At 44.9% G+C, this 14,807-nt stretch overlaps 1 long non-coding RNA gene across 1 annotated transcript; it reads left to right on the forward strand.

Moving 5' to 3' along the window:
• Positions 1 to 3,875: 3,875 nt before the first annotated feature.
• On the forward strand, positions 3,876 to 10,468 carry LOC146175935 (uncharacterized). Its single transcript, XR_014701153.1, has 3 exons — positions 3,876 to 4,001; positions 5,005 to 5,086; positions 10,348 to 10,468. It is a non-coding gene; the product is annotated as an uncharacterized LOC146175935 (long non-coding RNA).
• Positions 10,469 to 14,807: the final 4,339 nt, after the last annotated feature.

The raw sequence follows: 14,807 nt of genomic DNA on the forward strand, positions 1-14,807 counted from the left end.
CCACACCCCCTGCCCTGGCAGCTTAGGCGTCAAAGAGAGCTAAAACGATCTTGAAACAGACGGCAGCTCACCAGCCATCGTACGTCAATCCTTCCAATGTCTTCCTCAGCGATAACAAACACTCAACAGATGCGCAGTATCTTTTGGTAGAAGAAAACTAAAAAACTGCAGCCAGCGTTGTTGTGTGCTTTGGTAGGCAAATGAGCCACATGGTAGGCGTTACATCCCTTCGTTCAACACCACAATACTGCAGTTTGCTGCGGGGTTTGTTCTTTGAACACGGGAGAACCCTCTGTGACTGCTGATCTTCAGTCACCGAGAACAACTATATAACGTATGAGCCTGCATTGAGGATCGTGGCCCATGCGCCCTTCAAAAATGACTTGCATATTGCGCCGCGTGTGACGCGATCAACTCAATCTACGGTTCATATCATGACTAAACTACAGGGCTCATTTAGAAAAAAAAAACTAATTGACTGTGTTCTTGGGGCTTATGGATACAAGTCGAATTAGACTGCGAGGGACGCTGCAGTACAGCTGATAACTTGGACCACCTGGAGTTCCTAAAAAAAAAAACGAATAATGACTGTGTTCTTGGGGCTTATGGATACAAGTCGACTTAGACTGTGAGGGACGCTGCAGTAGAGATCTCCTGATAACTTGGACCACCCGGGGTTCTTTAGCGCATGCTGACACCGAAAAGTACACGGTTGCTATTTTTTCCCCTCTATCGAACTTGGACGCCGCGGCCAGGATGAAATCTGTGTACCACCTTAGCCGCTAAACAACCACGGTGGGGTAATAGGTAATAATCAAGTCAATAAAATGAGAAGGGTTCAACGCTGCTGAACCGAATGTGGAGCGAAAGCATTAGATGCGGGTGACCGAGCGAAGGTTCTTCTTCTTCTCGCAGCTACGTCTCTTCACGACGTAGCTGCGACCACTCGAGGTCTCGCTTTGGCTGTCGTAGTGTTGCTTTCGCAACAAAAGGGCCTTTGCTCAGCCCGCACCGGGCTCATATTTCATCCGCGTCGCTGGCATGCACTGTCGCCAACTTATTTCACTTCAGGGAATAAAAAGCCGGACATCTGCCCTCAATATATGCGTGTCCCAGCAAGACCGCGCGCCGACATCGTACAGCGCAGTTGTGTCTTTTGCGGTTCGCCTCCACGTCATTCCACAATTATTAAGCAACCCCATCTCCACAGCAAGTTCTTCCTAATCACTTCTTCAAGGCGCAACGCGGCCGACGCGGCCGGGCTCGAGTCCGCGAGTACTCCAGCTCCACGCTCTGAGTAAGAATAGTGCAACGCACTCGATGCCACAGGCTCCGTCACTTCTATGGAGGTAAAACTCGCAAGGTTCCCGTGTACTGTGTAGTGCCAGTGAACGTATAATTGAACAGCGGATGGTCAATATTATTCCGAGTATTCCATTACACGTACGGCATCTCCCAAATCCCAAGTCTCCTTGGGACGTCAAGCCGCACAATTCAAACCAGGTCAACTTTGGACAAACGCGCGTAAAAAAATGCGCGTTATCTCTACAAATACCTCATGCCTACAACTTTGCTCGAGAGAGTGATAGCGGCAAGCCTTCGGTGGGGCATAATACGAGCGCACGTCGGCCGCTTACACAGATGCATGTCTCGCACCTGAATGAGGGCTCATTTAAACTCGGCGCGCGCGCCTGTACCCAACACTACAAGCAGCCACAAGCTCCAAAAAGTCTTCCTCAAGTATATAGAAACCACGCAGTACACCTACCGTTATGAGGCGGTCTTACCCCGAAAGTGCAGCTTCTTGTACGTGGGCCGACTCCGAGCCTCGCCGTCCTTGTTCAAAGAGAGAAAAAACGTTCCACGGAACGCACAAACGAGCTCAGGAAACCAATAAAAACGGTGAAGGAGACATCAAGAAGGCTGTCCCACCGCTGACTTCGCACGCAGAAAAGCACACTGGTGATGGCTGATTGCGCCCGACGCCGCGCAAAGCGCAACTATAATAGCGATATAGGTCAAGTGGGGATCCCTGGTTATGTAACGTAACCAAATGGCACCGAATTAACGCACTATACCAGTGCGAGCATTTTGTTTTGTTTTTAGGAATGATGGTCTCTTCTCCTTCTCCCATTAGTTGGCACCGAGGCGCCGTTTATTCTGTTGGCGTCGAAGCTCCATCAAAATTGAGAAGAGAATGGCCGTTAAAATGACGGATATGTTTTTCAGTGCACCAATGCAGTGGCTAGGTAACAGAGAGTTAGAAACAGTTCGCAATTCAAATACCGCATGCCAGGTTTTCTCTTCAAATTTCCAGAATATATTGCTCTTAGGTTGGTCTCATGGCGTTCCCGCTGCAGAAAGCAAAACCGAAAAAAAAAAAAGCCGCACTTTGAGGAAATGTACGTTTCAGATGTGATGTGAAAATAACAACTTATGCAGTTCGCTCATCAAACGAAGAGATTGGCCGGATGTTAACGCATAAACGTAATTACCAACGCGAAAAACATTGCGCATATATTCTTTTTACTTTACCAAGGAGGAGGAAGATGAGGAGGAAAGGCAGGGAGGTTAAGCAGTAAAAGCAACCTGTTTGCTACTTCAGACATCTTATAGCGCTCATCCTGTACCCTGTCTTGTGTGTGTTTTTGTTCGCGCTACTATAAGATGTCTGAAGTACTGCACCAACTAGGCCGACAACACATCTTACTGTTTGCTACCCTGCACTGGAGGAAGGGGATCAGTGGATATAAAAGTTGAGAGAGGGATAGTTGAAGTTAGTACAGTCACATAACGCTGATAACAGACACTTTACCAATTAGCGCACAGTACAATATGTGGTAACAGGGATATTAGAAACAGTTAGAAGTCTTTTATTTTTCTCTTCTGAAGCAAGCGTCGCAACAAATACGGTCGTTGCCACAATCGATGGAACCGCAGGAAAAAGCGCACCGAGATTTTGAAATCTATTTCTTTCCTTACTTTCCCGACAATCCAAACGTTAGCTTGTATTTGCTCGTTCTTTGAAACTACGGGAGCAATGTTCTGACAATAAACTCGAAGCCATTCTAACGAAGAGCGCAGCTTCTCAGCGGCAGTCAAAAAGGAGTGTTGTGCTAGTAATGCCTACGCCCTTCCTCAGTTGTCCATCGTTCCGAAGGCGCCAAAATCAGACGCCGCAACTGATGTTCGCTTACTTTTTATCATCTCAACAAGTAAAGTGAAGGAGCACACTTACGTCAATGAGCTTACACTCGCTGCCGGAGAGCATCGGCCAGCGACGGCCGATGGTAGCACCGCAGCTCGGCCCCGTGCCAGCTCCGCCGGCCGGCGGGGCTGCTCGCTTACAGTTTGCAAAGGCGGAAATATATACATATATATATATATATATATATATATATATATATATATATATATATATATATATATATATATATATATATATATATATATATATATATATATATATATATATATATATATATATATATATATATATATATATATATATATATATATATATATATATATATATATATATATATATATGTATATGTATAGGCTCAGTCAGACATATAATATCAACAGCATGGTGCCGCCGTGGTCGAGAGCATGTGTATCATATCTCATTGATAAGCCTGGATATTTAACTTGTTCCATTTCGCTTTAAGCGGATGTCTCGCTTTCATTTCACTACACCTTAACACGATAACCGTAGATTACGTGCGCGACGGTGTCCAGTGGCCCGTGCCTTCCTTCGAAGGAGCAGCATAAAACAGCTTGCCTTGCTGATGCTGCCGCAGTTAGCACTGGCGAGCTTGTCAGTAGACCGAACTGATTACGGGGAACAAGCCCTCGCTGAGTGCGCTTCTCTTCGTAAGCCACGACTAGTTTGGCTTAGAACTTAACAGCTCTCGCTAGGTTGTAGACGTTCTGGCAATGGCTTCATTCCTGGATGCTCTCGCAACTTTGCTCGTTGTAAGTGTTTTGAGCATTGCAAGGTAAGATATCTTTATTTATTCTTTCATTTTTGCCCGACTGCAGACTATATCCTGTCCTTTAAAGACGCGCAGATTAATTCTTGACTTGGTGTTTTGTAATAACATGCAATGCAGAACTGAGAGATACGCAGCAGGAGGCGAGCACAAAAAAGCCCAATATATGCAAAGTTTAGAATAGATAATAATGCTTTCTTCAAAAATTTCGAAGCATGATTTTCAAGCTCATTTGAAAATAAGCTCGATCACTTAATTCTCTGAAGAGTGCAAGTAAAATTAGTCAGTAGACGTTTAATTATAATCATGACCGAATGATCTGAGACAGTCTGGAAGTGTCTAGGTCACTGCGGGCAGAAATATTTCACTAAACGAAACTTTAAGTGTAATGCCCTTCTATATAAAATGCAATGAAAACATTATAATATTAGTTCTTATGAATCTGAGTGTAATGCAAGAAACATTTTGCAACTTGTGCACTCATCTAGCCGTCATAACCCCTAAAAGATGGACCTTGAATTTTTCAACACAGAATGCGGCGCTAGATTTTATTACAATAGGTTGTTCTTTGCATTTCCGCGGACTGTGCATTTATAGCCCACAATTAAGCCAGTTATTTTACCCTTCAATGTATGGGGCACAATCTTATCTTACATCTTTTGTTCTGAAAGCCTCGTTTCAGATACAGTTTTTCTTTCTTGCCACGGCAAATATATCCTTTTCAAGTATACTTTTATTCCTGAAGTTCTGTCCTAATTTGGCATGACATTTTCTGTACATTTCGTACTGACACTCGCTCTTTTAGGGTCTGTCTATAATGTTGTTTTTTTATTTGCTTTTGTCGTTATTATTTTATATTTTGCGCCTTGGAATTATTGCGTTCTTTGAACCGTTCTAGAAAATACATTCAAAGCGACGCGCTAATTAACCACATGTTTGAATGAGTGATTTTCCGGATCATTTGCTCGCGTTAATTGAACAACCACCTCTAAGTATCTGTTAATTTCAGCTCTGGAGACCTTCACAATGAAACGGCAAATGCGTCTTCTCGGCAAGGGGTATTCCGTGTTCCGTTGGTCAACTACCACAACGTAAGGGAAATTGCCTGAGTTTTGAGGTAACATTTATTACCAGATGTGGCTAAGGCTATAGTTGAAGCCTGAATAGCGCTTTAGTCTACGGTTGCAAAATTTGACGTGATGCACTGTTTTCGGAATTCAAAACAAATTACTTCAAGAACTGTTTCCGGAGTAAGCGACCATAATGAAATACTGCCGCGAACCATTCAGAACTGTATTTGTTGCTTTTTAAACAGGCGCCAGCATGCGGCTTTATCATTGTGATTGTAGTCCACGGATAGATTATGTAATCTTTGCTTGTTCATGCATCCCTAATGAAAAAAGCCGTATCAGTCACAATAACCTCATACAAACTTCTCATACTAAACTGCTACAAATGTCATACAAATGTCATACAATCTCATATATTTCTCATACGTTAAATGAGATATGTATGATATGATATGAGATTTGTACGAGTTTAGTATGAGAATTTCTATGAGATTATTGTGACTCATAGAGAGTTTTATCGCCGCCGCCGATTGATTGGTTTTTTAACGGGCGCAAGACAACCCAATGTAGAGTTCATTCCAGTGAATTTCAAGCCTCCCTATTTGTTGCCAACGGCATCGTCAGCAACACGCGACAACACGTTCGCAACCAGACGCAGTAATTATACGAAGCCATGCGTAAACCTGCCTGCTTACTATTGAACCACTAATAAACTTGTATCACGTTCATGTTTTGGGGGTGGCCTTTGTCTGTAAGTCGTTATGGTATCATGCATAGGCATGCTTGTTTAGGAATGTTATAAATTACTCGTAAAAACTGATCACAATCCGGTTCCCACTGTGTAATCAGGAAAGGTGGATACTAAGAATTGTGATTTAAACGTCATTAAAAATGTGCCCCGAACAGGTAAATTGCGCTGCTGTCGAGAGAGCTATAATGAGCTCGTTAGAGAACTTTAAAAAAGTGTTAACGTATTCTGGCACGCAAAGGATGGAGTATATGAAACTTTCTGACCTTTTCTGTGAAATTTGAAGGCATGAAGTAGCTTTGTGCGACAAAGACAAGCATAGAAATTTCATTGATACTATGGTGAGCATCGAAATATGCTTCTGAATGTGAAAATATGCCCAGGCAAATACAAGGAAAACAGTTCGTGATTGTTATTTCCAGCACTGTCATTTCCCCGCAGTGCAAAAGAACTACTATTTGGATGCTGCGCTATGGAAGGGCACTTGACCTTTATGGCAAATTCGAGTGGGAGAGCAGGTGCACTCGAGAGCACTTCGAAAGTGCTCTCAGACAAGCGGGCGCCCTCCAGTAGGAGAGCAGGAGTAGAATAACTGGCTTCCAATGGTAGATGTGGAGGGCTTTTCCTCCGCTGAGAGCAGCTGAGTGCACTCCCGGCTGCCCTCTCGTCTAAAGCGAGTGTAGACGAAGTCCCATGGCATGAAACGTCATATCCGCGCCATCGTTTTCTTTTTTCTCTTGAGTCGGCGACGCTCAAAATGGCGGCTGCAAAGCGTCGGCGCTTGGCGAGCTCTTCGGAATCAAATGAATTTGCGTCAGGAGCGGAAAGCATTGCTCAGGTGCTGTATACATGTTTGAGAGTCGCTGCTGGAGTCAAAAGGGCCAAATAAGGCAAATCGGCGCGCTGTGAGAAGAAATACATACAAAACAAGCGGTGTTTCACGGTTTTGGGCTCTCCTCGGGTTGCAACTGCCGGGCAAGCGGAATGCTTGGGAGAGAAGTGTGGTCACGTGGTCGTGGCGCGCTGCTCTCAACACGCAGAGAGCGTTCCCGTGTGAGGACAGTTACACCTTCGCTGGCGTGCTCTCGTACTGCTCTGCAATGCTTGGCGCCTCTACTCGCGTCCCCGCAACCGGAAGCGCCATTAGTAATATCTGGTATATTTAGGTTTCAAAATGAGCTGCTAGTCTATAGGATTTGGCTACTCACTTAACTCTATATAAAAGCATGTGGCGTAGGTAACAATAAAGATAAGTTGTAACGAATAAGGTTTCCGTTTTTTTTTCTTGGAAGTTCAGGAGATGCGATTCCGCTATATTGCAGCCTTAGCTCTTTTCACGAATGATTGCAATTAAAAACGCTTGTGCCCAGGCAGTAGTAAAAGACAGGTTCGTTGTTTTCCTTTCTTTATTTAGTCGATTTTTCAGGCGATGTGTAGTTTACACACACGGTGAGACGACGTACTTGAAGCGATAAGACGAAACTTCACTTTATGCAAGGAACACACGAGTTACAGAAAACTTATCTACACGAGACAGGAAGGATAAGACGGAACTTCACTTTATGGAGCAAACGAGTTACAGAAATCTTATCTACACGAAACAGGGAGGAGACGACACTCCACTACGCGAGCAGACGCGTTAACTGACACTTGTGCCAGGGCCTGCCTTCTTGCGCAATCACAGCTTTACCGAGCGAGAACAGGCGATCGCCGAGCGGCGCGCGTTCAAATAACCGCCCCCGAATTCTTGAGAAGCGGAGGAGGAGCGCGAACAGCGTAGCGCTGCCAAAGCTATGCCCTCCCCCCCCCCCCCCCCCCCTCCTCCGGTTTGCTAGAGAAGCCCAGAAATTTCGGGAAGCAATGGGATACACGCTTGGCCTCCTCAAGGACACGCAGTGAGGAAGGCCAGATCCACGTAGTGAGATGTATGCATGGGCCGGGGGGGGGGGGGGGGGGGGGGGGGGGCAAGGGGGAGCAGCGCGGTGGCCGAGATTGATTGATTGAAAAACGTTTATTTGCGCAATCGGCCGCGCCTCCGTCGGGACGCTGCTCGGTCTTTCCATCCGCGCCGCTTTCTCCGGCGTTCGCGCCGAAACATTAGAAAATGAACCACCGCGGCCTTGCAGCAGTTTTCGTTAATCTATACTGTGACATGGCAGCAGTATTGCCCGAAAGCTTGAGGTGGCCATGAATGACAGCAGCAAGCCAGTATGACTTTTCTCAACTGAGCTAGACGCTGATACTAGTCTTTTAGACCATGTTGACAGGTTTGGCACTGAACCGCACCAGGAACAAACAGTTTTATTGCGTTTTTGTATAGTACAAGTCATTTTTAAGGTTGAGCTGTAGTTTTGTAATAAATATCACAAATATAGAAATGGGCGTCATCACTATAAAAGAAATTTTACCCCCTATACTGCTACCCCATACCCCCCATCGCTGCTAATTTGCGCGGAATATTGAAAACTCATTGTGTGAGAGATTTGCCTCAGCCAAAGCTGTCTATTAGAAGGATACCACGATTGCTGACAGAGGTTTAAAGCCGCGTTTTGCTATACCTGGAACGAAAACATGCTACCTTGCTAACTCGCTTTGAATCTAACATGTGGATACGGTGATGAGTCGTATACTAAAGGTCAGCGCTAAATAAACTAGTCTTAGAGAAACCAAATCGACCGAACCCAGTGAATCCATGTTAGAGGTTTTTATAGTGTAGTGGGCCAATTTACTGCATTTTTGTTCCCAAACTTTAATGAATAACGACGTTATTATAAATGCTATGTTTTTAATTTTTGACGAATTTCGTTCCCTCAGACATTCCTCGAGAGCGTGTGACACGCTGCAAGCGCTCGTGTTGTGTTCTTACTCTTGTGCCCCTTCCATGGTTTTTTCGCTGTTACCTGAAGATAAAGCCTTTTTTGTAGAGCGAGTTATGCTTCAAAAGGGTCAAAAACCTTATTTAAATAACTGAAAGCTTGGTGAAATAATTTATTTCTGCTGTTTTTGAAGAGAGTTTTCAACCTCGCACATTACGAGTTTGTTTTCAAAGAGATAATTAAACATCAATTGCAGCTTACCTGTTAGCCAGGTTAGGAAAAAAAAAAAAAGACCACCTGCGCAATTGACCTAGCGACGTTCTGCAACTCTCGGGTTTTGCTTGGCTCGGCGCACTGTTGTTTTATTTTATTTGGCTTGGAATCGTGTTTAGGTGATATTGCTTAGTATTGGAGCAGATATTGACAGTTGCCAACTGCAATGGATATCTGTCAGAAAATGGCTCTTGCTGAACAGCGCATGTTTGGCTATATATGTAGGAACGAAAAGAGGGTATATCGCCTATCGCAGGAGCTCTCAGATATTATTAATAAGGTATGGGTAAACTAGCATTAGGTCCTTATCAGAATTGTAGTTTTCGCAAGACGAAACATTTAGCAGGTGATTCCAGAGCCGGCCGAGGTGAGTCAAACTTCTGTGCCACGCAGTTGTTTTGATAATCTCACCAATAGTAAGCATCAGAAAGCGCCTTCCGTGCACGAATTCATATTTGCTGTCCTGTTACTTAGACTCCGGTTTAAAAAACGTCCATAGAAAAGCACAAAAATCTTTCCGATTTATAAATAATCTTATTTGAGAGCTGAATGTCACCAAGGGAGCAGTTTTCCGAGGCGGTCTACAACTGTCTTGGAGTCAGATTCATGACATTTTGAGGTTAATTCTTAAAACAACTTAACAGCATCAGATCAGTCAACTGCACACGGCGAATTTTTCTCAAGATGACTTCCTGAGGCACTCGGAAGCTAGAGATGACAAATGCAGCACATCAAGCTCGCGGTGGAGGTCCCCAGCCTTTAAAAGATGATCGAGAACAGTGTACCATGGGAACTTTCATATTTCCATATGAAGGTTCCACTGCCATTTTAGCATGTTAAAACACCTCACTACATGGCACAGAGGGCAGGTATTGCTGCGGAGTAGTGAATTACAGTCTACAACTCTGTGCACAGAGTTCGATGTTCACACATCATCTCTGCCTAAGTCGGACTCACTGCACTAGCTATTTGTACCAGGCAAGCGGAAGACATTTATGGAACACAGTGAGGTTCAATCAAGGCATTAATGGTTGGATTGGCATGCGGTTTCCTTGGGGCTCCGAGTGCCATCTTGGACCCTTTGTGAGTGTGACCTTGGGTACGACGATGCTGGATACTGAAATAACTAAAAAATGACATATCATTAAAGGCTGGTAATAGACTGCGATGCAGAAATTGGCAGGCATGTTAAGCTAAATTCTTGAGCATTAACAAAAACATGATTTATTTGATCTGGTTAGACTTGATGCTGACTCTATTTAAAGAATTTTAGTGTGATCTAAAGCCACGTGGAGATTCTTAGCTGGGGTAGTAACAATGATTGTTTGCCTAATCATAGTCCGAAATCTAATCACCAGTCTGAACCTCTAAAAATACTTCTCAAAGCAACACTTTTCAGACACAGGTCAAGCCACCATTAAAACAGAGATATTTTCTTGATACAGGAGCAGTATTACGCTGAGTTGAAGATCGGAACTCCGTGGCAGTCATTCAAAGTAGCCTTGGATACGGCTAGCTGCGTGACCTGGGTCCCTTCTATAAAGTGCCGTTACTCTCCCTTCTGTCGTAAGTATCATCATCATCATCATCATCAGCCTGTTTATACCCACTGCAGGACGAAGGCCTCTCCCATATTTCTCCACTTAACCCGGTTCTGTGCTAGCTGCATCCACTTGACCCCTGCGAACTTCTTAATCTCATCCGCCCACCTAACTTTCTGCCGCCCCCTGCTACGCTTTCCTTCCCTTGGAATCCAGTTTGTTACCCTCAGCGACCATCGGTTATCCTCTCCTCGCACTACATGTCCTGCCCATGTCCATTTCTTCTTCTTAATTTCCACTAGAAGTCGTAAGTATACATGCACTATTTTGACAGAGATTGCGATAGATGCTACATAAGTGAAGAACGTTTACGCATATATGTTTGCTGGAGCTGAATTTGTGAAGTGCTGGTGAAATGGACCAAAATGTTTGGAAAAACGCTCTCGGATACCAGCTCACCCAACGCATATGCAGAAATAATGAGTCGAAGTTCACAGTACTTAACTTTTGTAATTGATTCTGGCGTCTATTTTGCTATTTGTAGGAACTCGTGGAAGACATGGTATTTAAAAAATACACATGTGTATAAATGTTTTCGTACAGTAGAAAGTACCAGTGTCATTTTGCTGTGAAGTTTTTTCGCCATTTTTACGTACGTACAGTGGTGAGCAGAGTGATTTAGAGCGTTGTGCTGCTGAGCCATTCAGCACGTGTATATACTTTGTTAAAGCCAGTCGACTCATTCGGTGCTCTCACATTTATGACTGTATGCAGCTTCGCTTCAACTGAAGTACTGATCATGAAACCAGACACCTGCTGTAAAACTTCGCTGAATTATTAGTAGTGAAGCCACTGCGAACGCTTCGAAAGAAACCGGCTCTTCTCTATATCTTTTCCGAAGAAACCGCCGGCGTGTGTCCTTGGCGGCGCGACAGTGCGACTAAATAACGCGGACGCATGTTTCATCTTTCGCTTTCTGGTAGCTGAAATCTCAGGCTTGAACCGAGGCAGTGAAATGCACTTATCACGTCTCTCAACATTTATTTCCTTTTTGCGCGCTATAAAACTGAAGCGCGTAGGGCAAACAAGCAATGACGAGACAGCTGAAAACGCAGATAGGAAGAAATTAAATGTCCTCGATTTTATTGCAGCTTAGATTACGAAGAGGAGGTACAATTGTTCCAGCGTTACCGATCACACCCACAGTAAGAATCATGAGGGACTATTTTCAACCCAGTAGTCAAAATTCAGTAGTCAACCCAGTAGTCAGTAGTCAGCCAAATCCAGTAGTCAACCCAGTAGTCAAAAAGTATGCAAAGGCTAAACAGCCCCATGCCTTTTACTGGAACACAGAGGTGGTCTACCTGAAAGTGATGAAACGCCTAACCTTCAATTTGAGACGGCTTGTCAATTTGCAGTTTCTACATCTACATTTCCGTTCCTTTGAGTGGTCGGGAGTGGTGAAACAACTAAGCAGTACCTGCATACTTTTACACTTTATGCGCAAAATAGGCATGCAGCAGTTATGCACAGTTAACAAGCGTTGATGTGCCGGCTAGTTGGTAATACATTTTGGAATAACAGCGCGAAGGACAATCAGCGCTCTGTTTGTGTCCTTCTGATCTTCTTCCTCGTCCTTCGTGCTGTTATTCCAAAATCCACAGTTCTTTTTTTTTTTTTGCCGCTGTACTCTCGAGAAAAATCGGAAACAGATTGAAAAGGAACTCCACCACCCCACAGTGCAAACCTTAAGAGACACTTCTCCGCCGGCGGAGATATTGTGTGGCCTCAGTGAAGAGTCAATGGCGTAAACGGTTGCAATTGATTACGCAGCAAATCTATAACAACGTCCGAATGCTCCACCGAAGCGCTCGCAAAACTGCGAGCAAGACGTGGCGAGCGCTCAAGTCCTTTCCCGGAATAATTCGCGTAGCTGCCGCAGCGTACAACCGCGCCTGTAGTAGCGAAAAAATACGAAGTAGATGCGTAGCACCATAGCACTGCTTAGGCGCGGAGTTAAGCACAAGCTTCTTCACGACACGGCGAGCGGCTCGGAACCGAGGTCAGGGAGCACCGCGCGTGTCGTCGGCTATCCGAGAAAGCTGAGGAGTGACTGATGCGAGGGGAGAGATGCCAAAGTTGAGGACGCGCGAGCGACACACGACTGCTCACTCCGAAGTAACACACGCTTGTGCGACGGCGCCACGTCCGAAACTGACATGCCCCTCTCTCCCACTCTCACTGGGTGCATCTATGCGGCCGCTCCGCCCCCTCAGTGTTAAGTCGCGTGATGCGGGCGTCGCCACTTCCCCTTCCTCCCCTTCAAGTTCAAGGAGAAACGGATAGATAGAGAGAGAGAGAAAGCGACTTGTACTGCAGCTGTGCGGCTGCTCCGCCTCCTCAATGCTGAGCCGCGCGACGCGCGCGTCGCCACCTTCTTTCTCCACTTCAAGTTCACGAAGAGAGAGAGTGAGCGGCTTCGGACAGACATCGGCGAAATCCGTGATAGCGGCTAGTAGTGCTACGAACTAAAAAAAAAAACAAAGTTGAACTTCCTTCGCCAAACAATGCTCAATTCAGTGGTAATTTAAAGAAATAACCAGTGCTGTCAACCTCGCACGTAGGATTTTAAGCCAAATGGAAAATTTAAAATTTTAAATGTGCATATTGTTTGGACGGTGGCCGAGAATTGCGACACTGCAAAAAAGGCCTCATAAAATGCAAAACAGCATAAATATTTTCCATTGAAAAGAAGTAAAAAAATTTTACTTGCTACTATAGCTAAATTAAGCCAAGTCGCCAAGCGACCCTGAATTACTTAGATGGTCAGGTTAACATAGAGGAACATATTCTTCACTTCTACAAAGTTGTGTTACATCATCCGACTAATATGAGCTTCGGAAAATATCGCACTTCTGTTAACGGATACGGCTGTAATCTGTAGGGCGTCCATTGTTTTCTTCCAGAAAATCGCTTGAAGTTCGATCACGACTACTCTTCAAGCTACAAAAAGCTATTTAAGATTAAAGAGGACTTTAATACCTGGGAAATTCTCGGCTTCATGGGAGAAGACAATCTTCAACTAGGAGATGGTCCGATAGCCAGAGAGTCCTACTTCATGGAGGTAATACATCGGTTTTATTTTAATAATTTATCCGATTGTACGGGTGGGCTTTCCCGAAGTTGAATTTTGATATATTGCTAAGGCGGCGGTGTAGCGAATTCGTCGGGTATTCAGAAACGGTTATCAATTATTGGCCACGGTTGAAGCGAACCCACAGGCATTTCATCACAAGTGTTGATGCGAAAAATTGTTCAAACTACCTGCATGGTTTTCGTGAATGCGCTTACTAATACACACTCTAAACATGAACGGTTTAAACTCATTCATGAGCGAGTAAAAAGAAGGTAGAATTTCCTCTAGCGCACTCCCGTACTATGCCACGGCATTCCTTCCAAATCTCTGGGGTAGATATTCACCACCAGAAACATGAAATATGCATGGTTGGCAACAGAAGGTGATTTCTCATTGAAAGCGTGGCTAGCAATTACCATGATTTTAATCGCCGTTTTAACGTTTTCTACTTGCTAATGATAAAACGCCTGGTTGAAACACTAAGTGCTTCCTGTCATTGCTAATTACATCGAATAACTATCATTTGAGGAGGCAATATAGCCATATTGTGATACTATAGCATTCCGTAAATTTAGTGCCTAAGATCTACTCCAAGGGCTGGAGATAATTCCGTGCCCCTACTAGGCAGTGCGCACCTCATGCCTATAATGAAGCATACAGAAGTCCGAATGATTCCCCAGATTGGTGAAGGTTGTAGGGCCACTTTTCAAGTTGGTGTCGTAAGATGGTGTGTGTTCAGCTCACCTACATAACGCGGGCCAGAGCAAGCCGAGGGCACAGTCAGCATTCACTGCGCCTGCGCTCTCTCTCTAATACAAACACTGCACTGATCCCAGACCTCGTTACTACCCGTAGCCCAGCCGCAGCAGACGAAGGCGACACTCATAACTCAGGATGCATAGCGTGGGAAGAACGGAGGACGAGGACAATGCAACAGAAGCGCTAATACAGCTTGCGGAGTTACGACGATTTACCGACCTGCCCAAGCCTATTCCCTTATGAAAAGCTACTCATGCGTTCGCGGCTGGCCGAAGGGCGCTCGCAGACCGCACGGCTAACCAGAGAGACAAATCGAGCGCGACACACGTCACACGTCGATGGCTCAACTCGCGTCGCACACCGGTACTGGCCAGCAGTGACAGAGAACACTGCCAAACCAGGCCTTCCCACAGGCAGGCGCCGCGACTCCGTTCTAAACACGAATAAGCCTATAAGGAAGTAAAAAGAG

Source organism: Amblyomma maculatum, chromosome 10 (assembly GCF_055883805.1).
Source record: "Amblyomma maculatum isolate TAMU_Amacu chromosome 10, ASM5588380v1, whole genome shotgun sequence".
Lineage (NCBI taxonomy): Eukaryota > Metazoa > Arthropoda > Arachnida > Ixodida > Ixodidae > Amblyomma > Amblyomma maculatum.